Genomic DNA, 18,097 nt, shown 5'->3' with positions numbered 1-18,097 from the left:
CAAGCAGATATTGCAAATCTCAAGCTCGAAAGCGCTCTCCACTGCTGACAAAATTACTGATTACATTTATTTCCTCCACGGCAGCAAATAGAGGACTTCGCGATCACTTGTTCCATTCCAAACTAAGGGTTGTTCTAACGGGGCAGGCAGATATTGCAAATCTCAAGCTCAAAAGCGCTCTCCACTGCTGACAAAAATTACTGATTACATTTATATCCATCACGGCAGCAATTAGAGGACTTCGCGATAACTTGTTCCATTTCAAACTAAGGGATGTTCTAACGGGGCAGGCAGATATTGCAAATCTCAAGCTCGAAAGCGCTCTCCACTGCTGACAAAAATTACTGATTACATTTATTTCCTTCACGGCAGCAAATAGAGGACTTCGCGATCACTTGTTCCATTCCAAACTAAGGGATGTTCTAACGGGGCAGGCAGATATTGCAAATCTCAAGCTCAAAAGCGCTCTCCACTGCTGACAAAAATTACTGATTACATTTATTTCCATCACGGCAGCAAATAGAGGACTTCGCGATCACTTGTTCCATTTCAAACTAAGGGATGTTCTAACGGGGCAGGCAGATATTGCAAATCTCAAGCTCAAAAGCGCTCTCCACTGCTGACAAAAATTACTGATTACATTTATTTCCATCACGGCAGCAAATAGAGGACTTCGCGATCACTTGTTCCCTTCCAAACTAAGGGATGTTCTAACGGGGCAGGCATATATTGCAAATCTCAAGCTCGAAAGCGCTCTCCACTGGACAAAAATTACTGATTACATTTATTTCCTTCACGGCAGCAAATAGAGGACTTCGCGATCACTTGTTCCATTCCAAACTAAGGGATGTTCTAACGGGGCAGGCAGATATTGCAAATCTCAAGCTCAAAAGCGCTCTCCACTGCTGACAAAAATTGCTGATTACATTTATTTGCTTCACGGCAGCAAATAGAGGACTTCGCGATCACTTGTTCCATTCCAAACTAAGGGATGTTCTAACGGGGCAGGCAGATATTGCAAATCTCAAGCTCAAAAGCGCTCTCCACTGCTGACAAAAATAACTGATTACATTTATTTCCTTCACGGCAGCAAATGGAGGACTTCGCGATCACTTGTTCCATTCCAAACTAAGGGATGTTCTAACGGGGCAGGCAGATATTGCAAATCTCAAGCTCAAAAGCGCTCTCCACTGCTGACAAAAATTACTGATTACATTTATTTCCTTCACGGCAGCAAATAAAGGACTTCGCGATTACTTGTTCCATTTCAAACTAAGGGATGTTCTAACGGGGCAGGCAGATATTGCAAATCTGAAGCTCAAAAGCGCTCCCCACTGCTGACAAAAATTACTGATTACATTTATTTCTTTCACGGCAGCAAATAGAGGACTTCGCGATCACTTGTTCCATTCCAAAGTAAGGGATGTTCTAACGGGGCAGGCAGATATTGCAAATCTCAAGCTCAAAAGCGCTCTCAACTGCTGACAAAAATTACTGATTACATTTATTTCCTTCACGGCAGCAAATAAAGGACTTCGCGATTACTTGTTCCATTTCAAACTAAGGGATGTTCTAACGGGGCAGGCAGATAATGCAAATCTCAAGCTCAAAAGCGCTCTCCACTGCTGACAAAAATAACTGATTACATTTATTTCCTTCACGGCAGCAAATAGAGGACTTCGCGATCACTTGTTCCATTCCAAAGTAAGGGATGTTCTAACGGGGCAGGCAGATATTGCAAATCTCAAGCTCAAAAGCGCTCTCCACTGCTGACAAAAATTACTGATTACATTTATTTTCTTCACGGCAGCAAATAGAGGACTTCGCGATCACTTGTTTCATTCCAAACTAAGGGATGTTCTAACGGGGCAGGAAGATATTGCAAATCTCAAGCGTCAAAAGCGCTCTCCACTGCTGACAAAAATTACTGATTACATTTATTTCCTTCACGGCAGCAAATAGAGGACTTCGCGATCACTTGTTCCATTTCAAACTAAGGGAAGTTCTAACGGGGCAGGCAGATATTGCAAATCTCAAGCGTCAAAAGCGCTCTCAACTGCTGACAAAAATTACTGATTACATTTATTTCCTTCACGGCAGCAAATAGAGGACTTCGCGATCACTTGTTCTATTCCAAACTAAGGGATGTTCTAACGGGGCAGGCAGATATTGCAAATCTCAAGCGTCAAAAGCGCTCTCCACTGCTGACAAAAATTACTGATTACATTTATTTCCTTCACGGCAGCACATACAGGACTTCGCGATCACTTGTTCCATTCCAAACTAAGGGATGCTAAAACTGGGCAGGCAGATATTGCAAATCTCAAGCGTCAAAAGCGCTCTCCACAGCTGACAAAAATTACTGATTACATTTATTTTCTTCACGGCAGCAAATAGAGGACTTCGCGAGCACTTGTTCCATTCCAAACTAAGGGATGTTCTAACGGGGCAGGCAGTTATTGCAAATCTCAAGCTCAAAAGCGCTCTCCACTGCTGACAAAAATTACTGATTACATTTATTTCCATCACGGCAGCAAATAGAGGACTTCGCGATCACTTGTTCCATTTCAAACTAAGGGATGTTCTAACGGGGCAAGCAGATATTGCAAATCTCAAGCTCGAAAGCGCTCTCCACTGCTGACAAAATTACTGATTACATTTATTTCCTTCACGGCAGCAAATAGAGGACTTCGCGATCACTTGTTCCATTCCAAACTAAGGGTTGTTCTAACGGGGCAGGCAGATATTGCAAATCTCAAGCTCAAAAGCGCTCTCCACTGCTGACAAAAATTACTGATTACATTTCCATCACGGCAGCAATTAGAGGACTTCGCGATCACTTGTTCCATTTCAAACTAAGGGATGTTCTAACGGGGCAGGCAGATATTGCAAATCTCAAGCTCAAAAGCGCTCTCCACTGCTGACAAAAATTACTGATTACATTTATTTCCATCACGGCAGCAAATAGAGGACTGCGCGATCACATGTTCCATTCCAAACTAAGGGATGTTCTAACGGGGCAGGCAGATATTGCAAATCTCAAGCTCGAAAGCGCTCTCCACTGGACAAAAATTACTGATTACATTTATTTCCTTCACGGCAGCAAATAGAGGACTTCGCGATCACTTCTTCCATTCCAAACTAAGGGATGTTCTAACGGGGCAGGCAGATATTGCAAATCTCAAGCTCAAAAGCGCTCTCCACTGCTGACAAAAATAACTGATTACATTTATTTCCTTCACGGCAGCAAATGGAGGACTTGGCGATCACTTGTTCCATTCCAAACAAAGGGATGTTCTAACGGGGCAGGCAGATATTGCAAATCTCAAGCGTCAAAAGCGCTCTCCACTGCTGACAAAAATTACTGATTACATTTATTTCCTTCACGGCAGCACATAGAGGACTTGGCGATCACTTGTTCCATTCCAATCTAAGGGATGCTCAAACTGGGCAGGCAGATATTGCAAATCTCAAGCGTCAAAAGCGCTCTCCACTGCTGACAAAAATTACTGATTACATTTATTTTCTTCACGGCAGCAAATAGAGGACTTCGCGATCACTTGTTTCATTCTAAACTAAGGGATGCTCTAACGGGGCAGGCAGACGTTGCAAATCTCAAGCGTCAAAAGCGCTCTCCACTGCTGACAAAAATTACTGATTACATTTATTTCCTTCACGGCAGCAAATAGAGGACTTCGCGATCACTTGTTCCTTTCCAAACTAAGGGATGTTCTAACGGGGCAGGCAGATATTGCAAATCTCAAGCGTCAAAAGCGCTCTCCACTGCTGACAAAAATTACTGATTACATTTATTTCCTTCACGGCAGCAAATAGAGGACTTCGCGATCACTTGTTCCTTTCCAAACTAAGGGATGTTCTAACGGGGCAGGCAGATATTGCAAATCTGAAGCTCAAAAGCGCTCTCCACTGCTGACAAAAATTACTGATTACATTTATTTCTTTCACGGCAGCAAATAGAGGACTTCGCGATCACTTGTTCCATTCCAAACTAAGGGATGTTCTAACGGGGCAGGCAGATATTGCAAATCTCAAGCTCAAAAGCGCTCTCCACTGCTGACAAAAATAACTGATTACATTTATTTCCTTCACGGCAGCAAATAGAGGACTTCGCGATCACTTGTTCCATTCCAAAGTAAGGGATGTTCTAACGGGGCAGGCAGATATTGCAAATCTCAAGCTCAAAAGCGCTCTCCACTGCTGACAAAAATTACTGATTAAATTTATTTTCTTCACGGCAGCAAATAGAGGACTTCGCGATCACTTGTTTCGTTCCAAACTAAGGGATGTTCTAACGGGGCAGGAAGATATTGCAAATCTCAAGCGTCAAAAGCGCTCTCCACTGCTGACAAAAATTACTGATTACATTTATTTCCTTCACGGCAGCAAATAGAGGACTTCGCGATCACTTGTTCCATTTCAAACTAAGGGATGTTCTAACGGGGCAGGCAGATATTGCAAATCTCAAGCGTCAAAAGCGCTCTCCACTGCTGACAAAAATTACTGATTACATTTATTTCCTTCACGGCAGCAAATAGAGGACTTCGCGATCACTTGTTCTATTCCAAACTAAGGGATGTTCTAACGGGGCAGGCAGATATTGCAAATCTCAAGCGTCAAAAGCGCTCTCCACTGCTGACAAAAATTACTGATTACATTTATTTCCTTCACGGCAGCACATAGAGGACTTCGCGATCACTTGTTCCATTCCAAACTAAGGGATGCTCAAACTGGGCAGGCAGATATTGCAAATCTCAAGCGTCAAAAGCGCTCTCCACAGCTGACAAAAATTACTGATTACATTTATTTTCTTCACGGCAGCAAATAGAGGACTTCGCGAGCACTTGTTCCATTCCAAACTAAGGGATGTTCTAACGGGGCAGGCAGATATTGCAAATCTCAAGCTCAAAAGCGCTCTCCACTGCTGACAAAAATTACTGATTACATTTATTTCCATCACGGCAGCAAATAGAGGACTTCGGGATCACTTGTTCCATTTCAAACTAAGGGATGTTCTAACGGGGCAAGCAGATATTGCAAATCTCAAGCTCGAAAGCGCTCTCCACTGCTGACAAAATTACTGATTACATTTATTTCCTTCACGGCACCAAATAGAGGACTTCGCGATCACTTGTTCCATTCCAAACTAAGGGTTGTTCTAACGGGGCAGGCAGATATTGCAAATCTCAAGCTCAAAAGCGCTCTCCACTGCTGACAAAAATTACTGATTACATTTATATCCATCACGGCAGCAATTAGAGGACTTCGCGATAACTTGTTCCATTTCAAACTAAGGGATGTTCTAACGGGGCAGGCAGATATTGCAAATCTCAAGCTCGAAAGCGCTCTCCACTGCCGACAAAAATTACTGATTACATTTATTTCCTTCACGGCAGCAAATAGAGGACTTCGCGATCACTTGTTCCATTCCAAACTAAGGGATGTTCTAACGGGGCAGGCAGATATTGCAAATCTCAAGCTCAAAAGCGCTCTCCACTGCTGACAAAAATTACTGATTACATTTATTTCCATCACGGCAGCAAATAGAGGACTTCGCGATCACTTGTTCCATTTCAAACTAAGGGATGTTCTAACGGGGCAGGCAGATATTGCAAATCTCAAGCTCAAAAGCGCTCTCCACTGCTGACAAAAATTACTGATTGCATTTATTTCCATCACGGCAGCAAATAGAGGACTTCGCGATCACTTGTTCCCTTCCAAACTAAGGGATGTTCTAACGGGGCAGGCATATATTGCAAATCTCAAGCTCGAAAGCGCTCTCCACTGGACAAAAATTACTGATTACATTTATTTCCTTCACGGCAGCAAATAGAGGACTTCGCGATCACTTGTTCCATTCCAAACTAAGGGATGTTCTAACGGGGCAGGCAGATATTGCAAATCTCAAGCTCAAAAGCGCTCTCCACTGCTCACAAAAATAACTGATTACATTTATTTCCTTCACGGCAGCAAATGGAGGACTTCGCGATCACTTGTTCCATTCCAAACTAAGGGATGTTCTAACGGGGCAGGCAGATATTGCAAATCTCAAGCTCAGAAGCGCTCTCCACTGCTGACAAAAATTACTGATTACATTTATTTCCTTCACGGCAGCAAATAAAGGACTTCGCGATCACTTGTTCCATTTCAAACTCAGGGATGTTCTAACGGGGCAGGCAGATATTGCAAATCTCAAGCTCAAAAGCGCTCTCCACTGCTGACAAAAATTACTGATTACATTTATTTCCTTCACGGCAGCAAATAGAGGACTTCGCGATCACTTGTTCCATTCCAAACTAAGGGATGTTCTAACGGGGCAGGCAGATATTGCAAATCTCAAGCGTCAAAAGCGCTCTCCACTGCTGACAAAAATTACTGATTACATTTATTTCCTTCACGGCAGCAAATAGAGGACTTCGCGATCACTTGTTCCATTTCAAACTAAGGGAAGTTCTAACGGGGCAGGCAGATATTGCAAATCTCAAGCGTCAAAAGCGCTCTCAACTGCTGACAAAAATTACTGATTACATTTATTTCCTTCACGGCAGCAAATAGAGGACTTCGCGATCACTTGTTCTATTCCAAACTAAGGGATGTTCTAACGGGGCAGGCAGATATTGCAAATCTCAAGCGTCAAAAGCGCTCTCCACTGCTGACAAAAATTACTGATTACATTTATTTCCTTCACGGCAGCACATACAGGACTTCGCGATCACTTGTTCCATTCCAAACTAAGGGATGCTAAAACTGGGCAGGCAGATATTGCAAATCTCAAGCGTCAAAAGCGCTCTCCACAGCTGACAAAAATTACTGATTACATTTATTTTCTTCACGGCAGCAAATAGAGGACTTCGCGAGCACTTGTTCCATTCCAAACTAAGGGATGTTCTAACGGGGCAGGCAGATATTGCAAATCTCAAGCTCAAAAGCGCTCTCCACTGCTGACAAAAATTACTGATTACATTTATTTCCATCACGGCAGCAAATAGAGGACTTCGCGATCACTTGTTCCATTTCAAACTAAGGGATGTTCTAACGGGGCAAGCAGATATTGCAAATCTCAAGCTCGAAAGCGCTCTCCACTGCTGACAAAATTACTGATTACATTTATTTCCTTCACGGCAGCAAATAGAGGACTTCGCGATCACTTGTTCCATTCCAAACTAAGGGTTGTTCTAACGGGGCAGGCAGATATTGCAAATCTCAAGCTCAAAAGCGCTCTCCACTGCTGACAAAAATTACTGATTACATTTCCATCACGGCAGCAATTAGAGGACTTCGCGATCACTTGTTCCATTTCAAACTAAGGGATGTTCTAACGGGGCAGGCAGATATTGCAAATCTCAAGCTCAAAAGCGCTCTCCACTGCTGACAAAAATTACTGATTACATTTATTTCCATCACGGCAGCAAATAGAGGACTTCGCGATCACTTGTTCCATTCCAAACAAAGGGATGTTCTAACGGGGCAGGCAGATATTGCAAATCTCAAGCTCAGAAGCGCTCTCCTCTGCTGACAAAAATTACTGATTACATTTATTTCCTTCACGGCAGCAAATAAAGGACTTCGCGATCACTTGTTCCATTTCAAACTAAGGGATGTTCTAACGGGGCAGGCAGATATTGCAAATCTCAAGCTCAAAAGCGCTCTCCACTGCTGACAAAAATAACTGATTACATTTATTTCCTTCACGGCAGCAAATGGAGGACTTGGCGATCACTTGTTCCATTCCAAACAAAGGGATGTTCTAACGGGGCAGGCAGATATTGCAAATCTCAAGCTCAGAAGCGCTCTCCTCTGCTGACAAAAATTACTGATTACATTTATTTCCTTCACGGCAGCAAATAAAGGACTTCGCGATCACTTGTTCCATTTCAAACTAAGGGATGTTCTAACGGGGCAGGCAGATATTGCAAATCTCAAGCTCAAAAGCGCTCTCCACTGCTGACAAAAATTACTGATTACATTTATTTCCTTCACGGCAGCAAATAGAGGACTTCGCGATCACTTGTTCTATTCCAAACTAAGGGATGTTCTAACGGGGCAGGCAGATATTGCAAATCTCAAGCGTCAAAAGCGCTCTCCACTGCTGACAAAAATTACTGATTACATTTATTTCCTTCACGGCAGCACATAGAGGACTTGGCGATCACTTGTTCCATTCCAATCTAAGGGATGCTCAAACTGGGCAGGCAGATATTGCAAATCTCAAGCGTCAAAAGCGCTCTCCACTGCTGACAAAAATTACTGATTACATTTATTTTCTTCACGGCAGCAAATAGAGGACTTCGCGATCACTTGTTTCATTCTAAACTAAGGGATGCTCTAACGGGGCAGGCAGATATTGCAAATCTCAAGCTCGAAAGCGCTCTCCACTGGACAAAAATTACTGATTACATTTATTTCCTTCACGGCAGCAAATAGAGGACTTCGCGATCACTTGTTCCATTCCAAACTAAGGGATGTTCTAACGGGGCAGGCAGATATTGCAAATCTCAAGCTCAAAAGCGCTCTCCACTGCTGACAAAAATAACTGATTACATTTATTTCCTTCACGGCAGCAAATGGAGGACTTGGCGATCACTTGTTCCATTCCAAACAAAGGGATGTTCTAACGGGGCAGGCAGATATTGCAAATCTCAAGCTCAGAAGCGCTCTCCTCTGCTGACAAAAATTACTGATTACATTTATTTCCTTCACGGCAGCAAATAAAGGACTTCGCGATCACTTGTTCCATTTCAAACTAAGGGATGTTCTAACGGGGCAGGCAGATATTGCAAATCTCAAGCTCAAAAGCGCTCTCCACTGCTGACAAAAATTACTGATTACATTTATTTCCTTCACGGCAGCAAATAGAGGACTTCGCGATCACTTGTTCTATTCCAAACTAAGGGATGTTCTAACGGGGCAGGCAGATATTGCAAATCTCAAGCGTCAAAAGCGCTCTCCACTGCTGACAAAAATTACTGATTACATTTATTTCCTTCACGGCAGCACATAGAGGACTTGGCGATCACTTGTTCCATTCCAATCTAAGGGATGCTCAAACTGGGCAGGCAGATATTGCAAATCTCAAGCGTCAAAAGCGCTCTCCACTGCTGACAAAAATTACTGATTACATTTATTTTCTTCACGGCAGCAAATAGAGGACTTCGCGATCACTTGTTTCATTCTAAACTAAGGGATGCTCTAACGGGGCAGGCAGACGTTGCAAATCTCAAGCGTCAAAAGCGCTCTCCACTGCTGACAAAAATTACTGATTACATTTATTTCCTTCATGGCAGCAAATAGAGGACTTCGCGATCACTTGTTCCTTTCCAAACTAAGGGATGTTCTAACGGGGCAGGCAGATATTGCAAATCTCAAGCGTCAAAAGCGCTCTCCACTGCTGACAAAAATTACTGATTACATTTATTTCCTTCACGGCAGCAAATAGAGGACTTCGCGATCACTTGTTCCTTTCCAAACTAAGGGATGTTCTAACGGGGCAGGCAGATATTGCAAATCTGAAGCTCAAAAGCGCTCTCCACTGCTGACAAAAATTACTGATTACATTTATTTCTTTCACGGCAGCAAATAGAGGACTTCGCGATCACTTGTTCCATTCCAAACTAAGGGATGTTCTAACGGGGCAGGCAGATATTGCAAATCTCAAGCTCAAAAGCGCTCTCCACTGCTGACAAAAATAACTGATTACATTTATTTCCTTCACGGCAGCAAATAGAGGACTTCGCGATCACTTGTTCCATTCCAAAGTAAGGGATGTTCTAACGGGGCAGGCAGATATTGCAAATCTCAAGCTCAAAAGCGCTCTCCACTGCTGACAAAAATTACTGATTACATTTATTTTCTTCACGGCAGCAAATAGAGGACTTCGCGATCACTTGTTTCGTTCCAAACTAAGGGATGTTCTAACGGGGCAGGAAGATATTGCAAATCTCAAGCGTCAAAAGCGCTCTCCACTGCTGACAAAAATTACTGATTACATTTATTTCCTTCACGGCAGCAAATAGAGGACTTCGCGATCACTTGTTCCATTCCAAACTAAGGGATTTTCTAACGGGGCAGGCAGATATTGCAAATCTCAAGCTCAAAAGCGCTCTCCACTGCTGACAAAAATTACTGATTACATTTATTTCCTTCACGGCAGCAAATAAAGGACTTCGCGATCACTTGTTCCATTTCAAACTAAGGGATGTTCTAACGGGGCAGGCAGATATTGCAAATCTGAAGCTCAAAAGCGCTCTCCACTGCTGACAAAAATTACTGATTACATTTATTTCTTTCACGGCAGCAAATAGAGGACTTCGCGATCACTTGTTTCATTCCAAACTAAGGGATGTTCTAACGGGGCAGGCAGATATTGCAAATCTGAAGCTCAAAAGCGCTCTCCACTGCTGACAAAAATTACTGATTACATTTATTTCTTTCACGGCAGCAAATAGAGGACTTCGCGATCACTTGTTCCATTCCAAACTAAGGGATGTTCTAACGGGGCAGGAAGATATTGCAAATCTCAAGCTCAAAAGCGCTCTCCACTGCTGACAAAAATAACTGATTACATTTATTTCCTTCACGGCAGCAAATAGAGGACTTCGCGATCACTTGTTCCATTCCAAACTAAGGGATGTTCTAACGGGGCAGGCAGATATTGCAAATCTCAAGCTCAAAAGCGCTCTCCACTGCTGACAAAAATTACTGATTACATTTATTTCCATCACGGCAGCAAATAGAGGACTTCGCGATCACTTGTTTCATTCCAAACTAAGGGATGTTCTAACGGGGCAGGAAGATATTGCAAATCTCAAGCGTCAAAAGCGCTCTCCACTGCTGACAAAAATTACTGATTACATTTATTTCCTTCACGGCAGCAAATAGAGGACTTCGCGATCACTTGTTCCATTTCAAACTAAGGGATGTTCTAACGGGGCAGGCAGATATTGCAAATCTCAAGCGTCAAACGCGCTCTCCACTGCTGACAAAAATTACTGATTACATTTATTTCCTTCACGGCAGCAAATAGAGGACTTCGCTATCACTTGTTCCATTCCAAACTAAGGGATGCTCAAACTGGGCAGGCAGATATTGCAAATCTCAAGCGTCAAAAGCGCTCTCCACTGCTGACAAAAATTACTGATTACATTTATTTCCTTCACGGCAGCAAATAGAGGACTTCGCGATCACTTGTTCCTTTCCAAACTAAGGGATGTTCTAACGGGGCAGGCAGATATTGCAAATCTCAAGCGTCAAAAGCGCTCTCCACTGCTGACAAAAATTACTGATTACATTTATTTCCTTCACGGCAGCAAATAGAGGACTTCGCGATCACTTGTTCCTTTCCAAACTAAGGGATTCTCAAACGGGGCAGGCAGATATTGCAAATCTCAAGCGTCAAATGCGCTTTCTACTGCTGACAAAAATTACTGATTACATTTATTTCCTTCACGGCAGCAAATAGAGGACTTCGCGATCACTATTTCAATTCCAAACTAAGGAATGCTCAAACGGGGCAGGCAGATATTGCAAATCTCAAGCGTCAAAAGCGCTCTCCACTGCTGACAAAAATTACTGATTACATTTATTTCCTTTAACGACAGCAAATAGAGGACTTCGCGATCACTTGTTCCATTCCAAACTAAGAGTTGCTCAAACGGGGCAGGCAGATATTGCAAATCTCAAGCGTCAAAAGCGCTCTCCACTGCTGGCAAAAATTACTGATTACATTTCTTTTCTTCACGGCAGCAAATAGAGGACTTCGCGATCACTTGTTCCATACCAAACTAAGGAATGCTCAAACGGGGCAGGCAGATATTGCAAATCTCAAGCGTCAAAAGCGCTCTCCACTACTGACAAAAATTACTGATTACATTTTTTTCCTTCACGGCAGCACATAGAGGACTTCGCGATCACTTGTTCCATTCTAAACTAAGGAATGCTCAAACGGGGCAGGCAGATATTGCAAATCAAGCGTCAAAAGCGCTCTCCACTGCTGACAAAAATTACTGATTACATTTATTTCCTTCACGGCAGCAAATAGAGGACTTCGCGATCACTTGTTCCATTCCAATCTAAGGGATGTTCTAACGGGGCAGGATAGATATTGCAAATCTCAAGCGTCAAAAGCGCTCTCCACTGCTGACAAAAATTACTGATTACATTTATTTCCTTCACGGCAGCAAATAGAGGACTTCGCGATCACTTGTTCCATTCCAAACTAAGGGATGTTCTAACGGGGCAGGCAGATATTGCAGATCTCAAGCGTCAAAAGCGCTCACCACTGCAGACAAAAATTACTGATTAAATTTTTAAGCCAGAGATTTTCGCCTAAACTCTCGAAATCTCTTTTTCGCCCATGTTCTTCTGAGGCTCCTTGAGTGCAAGATTGAGCTAAGGTTCTTCCATGTTCGTTTGTGATCGGTAATTCCTTCGATCAGAGGTAGATTGTAATCACGCTTCACCGGTTTCACACACTTATTCAAGTTCTTTCTATCTTTAAAGCTGCTTCATCTTCAGGGTGAAGACATTAGCGGAAATTTTGGTACAACCTGGCTTATACCTTAATCATTTGCAATAATTTTGTCGCTTGCAAGGCATACGTGCACGGCTCTTTTTCTGCTGCTTTTAATTGAAAATGCTTTTTATATACAGAACATACCTGATGATGATGATGATGATGATGATGATGGTGGTGGTGGTGGTGGTGGTGGTGGTGGTGGTGGTGGTGATGATGATGATGATGATGATGATAGTAAAACAATTACGGCGCATAAGCGTCTGCGGCCAAAGAATACCATGGCACTAGGTATTTTCGTTTAGTCAATGTGGGGTAAAAGACCCATTTCCCGAGCATTTCACCCTAAGACGAGCATCAGGCCAGGGGAAAGTTACACCCATTTTGTCACCGGTAGGCACCCGGTGGCACTGGAGATCGAACACCGCACCTCCAGCATGCGAAGCGGATGCTCAAGCCACTAGGCCACAGCTGCGGTGCTTATGGAACACAGCTGTCTGATAAATGTGGCGGTGCTTATGGAACACAGCTGTCTGATAAAGCAATCCTATATGCCTCATTGGGAGAAGAAAAAGACACCAGCTCATCCCAGTGTGTGACAGCTAGTTCATTTCGAAACTGATGAAATGTGTGTTGTGTTCTATCATGAATTATAATAGCCTATCCGGAATTTTACAGCGACAGCTGTCAAGGGCAGATATCCTTGTTCTGAGGCGTTGACGCAACACGCACCACGCTGATTGCTCAGCATGCAGAGGCGTCACGCAGGATGTCACCACAATTCTCCCTAGCAACGCACCACGCTCAGTCGTCCTAACAGTGACGTCGCGGGTTAATCCATATATAGTGACGTCATGCGCACTCTGCCAGGGAGACGAATAAGCGATGTTACGTTCCCTGACGTAAAACAGGTGTCCCCTAATCTCACGTTACACACTGGTAACCGCTTTGGGTCGTTTTTTTTTTTGCGAGCGTAGTTTCTGAAAGAAGCGCAGGCACATGATCACTAACTGCTGCTCTTAATGCACAGCTGAGCAGGTTATCATAACCGAATTATGTGATGAATAAGTGAATCGCAGTTCCGCTTTTAACAGTCATAAGTGTGGGGTGTGTAAAACGTTGTTAAAGGTCTCGGATTCAAGCAGCAACTTCATAACTTCTGTTTCGCGGTGCTAGTCAGAATATAACTGTTAAGGGCACCACTGAGAACCATATCGTAACTGCTATAATTGTGAATGAAGACAGCATGTCGCGTTGCGTAAAAGAAATACTCTTTTAAGTCGCCATCATGTGGCTTTTACTTGATAAAGAACCGAAAATTCCCACTACTTAACCAAACCATTTCATAATATTCAGTGCACAATGAGGTCACTTATAATTTCATAAATACTTCAACATTTTAGGTATAACCAAACGCCATCTCCTCCTCAAGACACGCGGTTAATAAGAGTTGGGTCACAACGGATAAGTTGCATGGCAGTCATTGTTTTTTCTTCACTTTGGTAGAGGATATAAATCGACTGGAATGTCAAAAAGTGAGCTTTCGTGATTTTGAAAAAAAAAAAGATGCGCACTACACAGAAAAGCCGTTTCTGCACGTAGGCTTCCCGACCAGGTGATCAGAAATTGAGAGTACCAGTTTCATTGTTCTCTTTGAATTCAGTTAGTAAACATTGTAGTAAATGCCGTTATTGTCCCTATCTAAACTTGGCATTTAGAGGCGGTCGTATTATTAGGCTGTTTTGCTTGCAATTTTTGTTGTAGCACGTACGTATTCTGAAATATTTGCCCCCGAATATCTAACGAAGTGCGACAAGATCGGCGCAGAACTGCTTCAGCATTGAACAAAAGTTGTTCCATAAAAATTAATCGGAATGGAACTCAATTATTTATTTCATCGAAACTAATGAAATAGTCTTTCATTCTGTCCTCTACTCATTGCATTCAGCGAAGAATCTCGGAAGTGACAGCAGCACTTTGGTTTACCGCTAGGCAACTCAAACATCGCCACAAAGTTTGCAAAGGTTGACAAAAAATCTGACGTTTTATTAGTACGTGCACTTGATTTGGTCAGAACTGTACCCTTGAAGCTGTCCGCTTTGGTTTTCAGAGAGCTACATTTAACGATAATTATCGTCACATAAGGTAACACCGTCAAATTCCGAGAGCTACTAGTGAAGGTAATACGCAAAAAGGGCATTTTTCGTACAACTGACATTCTTCATCACCTATACAGAGCTCTTAATACCTTTTCCACTCGCTGGTGATCATACTTTTTTAGAAGCTATTTGACAATGTTTACCATAAGCACAATCAAAATACACCCCTTGTAGCATACGGTAGGCACGACGTAGTGAATGCAAACTGCTTCTTCCTAGAAAAAAAACTGCAATATAAATCCCACGAAACAGACGACCGATCGCCGATTACAATAACACAGCGCAAAGACAAACACGGACAAGCAAGGAAACACCACAAAGCGCGACAAAGCGCAAGGTGCCGAGTTGAAGTCAACGATTTGCGGTGTTTCCTTACTTGTCTGCGTTTGTCTGCCCGCTGTGTTGTTGTAAGCATGATTTACAAACACGCCTAGCAAGTGGTATTAAGCCGATCGCAGATGCAAACGCAAGGACGTACCGTCTATTCCGACAGGCACGCAAAACTCCGCTCTGAAAGCTGTTGCCAGGGGGTAGCTTCGTTGCACCTCGAAGCCTCGACTTTCCAAGAACCCGCACAGCATATCGTGAGCTCTGAATTCTTGCAGGGCCAACTCCGGATTTTCAAAGAGGAAGCGGCTCAACTCGCACAGGTCTTCGGCGTGCCCATCGACCACCCTGTCGACTAGAGGCCTGAAGTTCTTGGCAGACATAACCGTGCACGTCCGTTCGAATGTATCAGGGCAAGAAATATTGGATGAATCGTTCTCCTTCAAGAATTGCCCGTTAGGTGTTCTTTTCTTCAGTGGCGCTCGCCGAGGAACATATACTACTGGCGGTATCTAACTTCGTTATACCGTGTTCAGGCTTTCGGATATGTTAGTGCGACAGAAAAAATAGTCACTAAATGAACACGGAGTTTTTTGCCTCTGACAGCAAGTAAAAAAGCGAGGAAAATGGCAGTAGTTGTTCATGAACACACGAGTTGAGTTTCTCGCTGCACGAAAAAAACAGCGTAGCCAATGATAGTGCTTTGTTGTATTCTGAGTCAAAGCCCTTTGAAAGCAAATCGTTTCCGCTTCTGCTCTTTGTCCTCATTTTTAACGGACGCCTCTCTGCTGCGTGCATCTGCCCTTCCGGCAAGAGGCAGCATCACTGACTAAGGGCCGGATGAAAACATTTTTTCCAGTACAACGGAAGGAATATTGGCACTTGGGTCATCAGGTCGAAGCTGTGTTCGCTCAGGATGAGTGTCAGCTTCGACTGCATTTACAGCGCAGACGACACGTCTGCCTTAGGTACAGGAAGCGGTGGAAGACTATCGGACACAGGAGGCTGGTTTAACCCTCTCAGCTGCGGTCATTTCTAGTTCTGACTTGAATTAACGCGCTATCTTAAATAATTACCCTATTAAGCTCCCATTGATGAACCACAAAAATTAGTTTTAAAAATGCATCCCCTATGCTCCTTCGTCTCGGGGACTGTTAGCTTCCGTCGTGCCTCGTAACAAGCCCCTCTTTTTATTCCCTTGTCTGCTGACTAGTTCGTCGAGGGCCTCGATTTTGGTACTCCTAATGCCTAGCCTAAGAGGAATATCGCACAGCTTCCTCCCTCACCGTTCGATCACATTCCGACGTCGCACTCGCGGTAATACACAACTTACTACTTCCGCCGCTATGGACGAGAGGGGCGCTTGTGTACACTATCAAGGTTCGCTTACACTACACACCCCCAAAGCAGAACATTGGACAGCCGTAGCTCAGATGGTAGAGCACCGGACACGAAATTTAGGCGATCGTGTGTTCGGACCCCTGCGGTGGCATGTAGTTGTTTTTCTTCTGCTTTTAATAAATTGTCATCTTTAAAAAAATACATCTCCTATGCTCCTTGGTTTTGGGAACTGTTGGCTTTCGTCATGTAAGTTTTGTTTCACTAACACCCAAAATTTCGATTACTTGCGCCAGCGAACTTCTAAAGTGAACGAGTTCGCTTCTTGCTTGTTGTTGGAAAGCGAGAAAAATTTTTCGCGTGTTATTCGACAATACGCAAACAAGGAGTAAACAGTTATTGAGAGTCTTTTCTTCAAATCGCGATAGTGCTGTAAATATTTGGACCGTACAGAATTTTGGCAGTTGCACCAACAAGGAAACCGTAGTGTGGGTAAGGCAGGTCGAATTTGCCATATTTTTCACCTGTTATGCGTTGCGGAAGGCCAAGTACGCATCGTGGATACTTCGTAACTAGCACATCGTAGTACTAATCGCATTACGCTTCCGGAAGGCATGACGGCGCAGCACAAATAAGCCAAGTTTTCTTAGTGCTTCGTTCAGCAGATAACAGCTGCTTGCACGTGAACTCAAGTCATAAGAGCAGGTTCTCCGGTGCGCCTAGATCAAAATAGCGTTCAGTCTGCATGGTGCGCACATAATCGAAGCAGTTACGAGAAACTCTAGCATGAAAGGACTAACATGGCTCCTAAGAAGGAGAAGGAAAGGCGGGAGGTTAGCCAGGAGTAAAAACCCTTTCGCTGCCCTGCGCTCCTCCTCTGACCTCCCTTTTCCCTTGACCTTTGCGTCCCTTCGTCCTTTTACCCCAATGAAGGGACGTAAAGGTCAAAGGGAGAAAGGATGTAAGAGGACAATGAACTCAGTAACCATAAGGCGTGCAGTAGAGTCATCCCCTGTATGCAAAACCGGCGCTCACAAGAAGCGTAGCTGTCCCTGGCAGGCGTATACAGACTGCACGGGCCTCATAAACGACAACATCGACGTCGAGTTCACTATGAAAGAACTAAACACGGCAATATTTCATAACAATATAACGACGGCGCCGGGCCCTGACGGTGTCACATACGCTCTCCTCCGCAGCCTGCCTGACATATGCAAAGAAGCGCTGCTCTCTCACATAAACGAGCATTGGAACAAGGGCTCCTTCCCAGAGGAATGGGGAGCATCACACATTATCAATATCAAGAAACCACCAAGAGAAGTCGTACTTGCCAACCTCAGACCGGTATCCTTAACGTCATGTGTGGCTAAAACAATGGAATGTCTTGCGTTGAACAGATTAGAAAAACACCTGGAAAACACGAAACATTTCCCAGATCAGCTCACAAGTACCGTAAAATTATGTCCACGCAAGACTTATATTTATAAGTACAGAGCACGCTTATGCAGCCAAATATATCACGGGCGCAAGCACTTCTCTCCATAGTGATAAAAAAGGCTTTTGATAACATTACACACGACCATATACTCAACCCGTTCACGACACAGGACGTGGCCCCAACATGTACAATTACATAAGCAGTTTTCTCAAAGGTAGGACAACCCGCTTCAAGGCAGCGCAGTCTCCTTCCCAGTCAACATTACCCGGAAACAGCTCAAGGATCGATTATATCTCCCACCCTCTT

This window comes from Amblyomma americanum, chromosome 5 (assembly GCF_052857255.1).
Source record: "Amblyomma americanum isolate KBUSLIRL-KWMA chromosome 5, ASM5285725v1, whole genome shotgun sequence".
Taxonomy (NCBI): domain Eukaryota; kingdom Metazoa; phylum Arthropoda; class Arachnida; order Ixodida; family Ixodidae; genus Amblyomma; species Amblyomma americanum.
Note: the sequence above shows the minus strand (reverse complement) of the source record.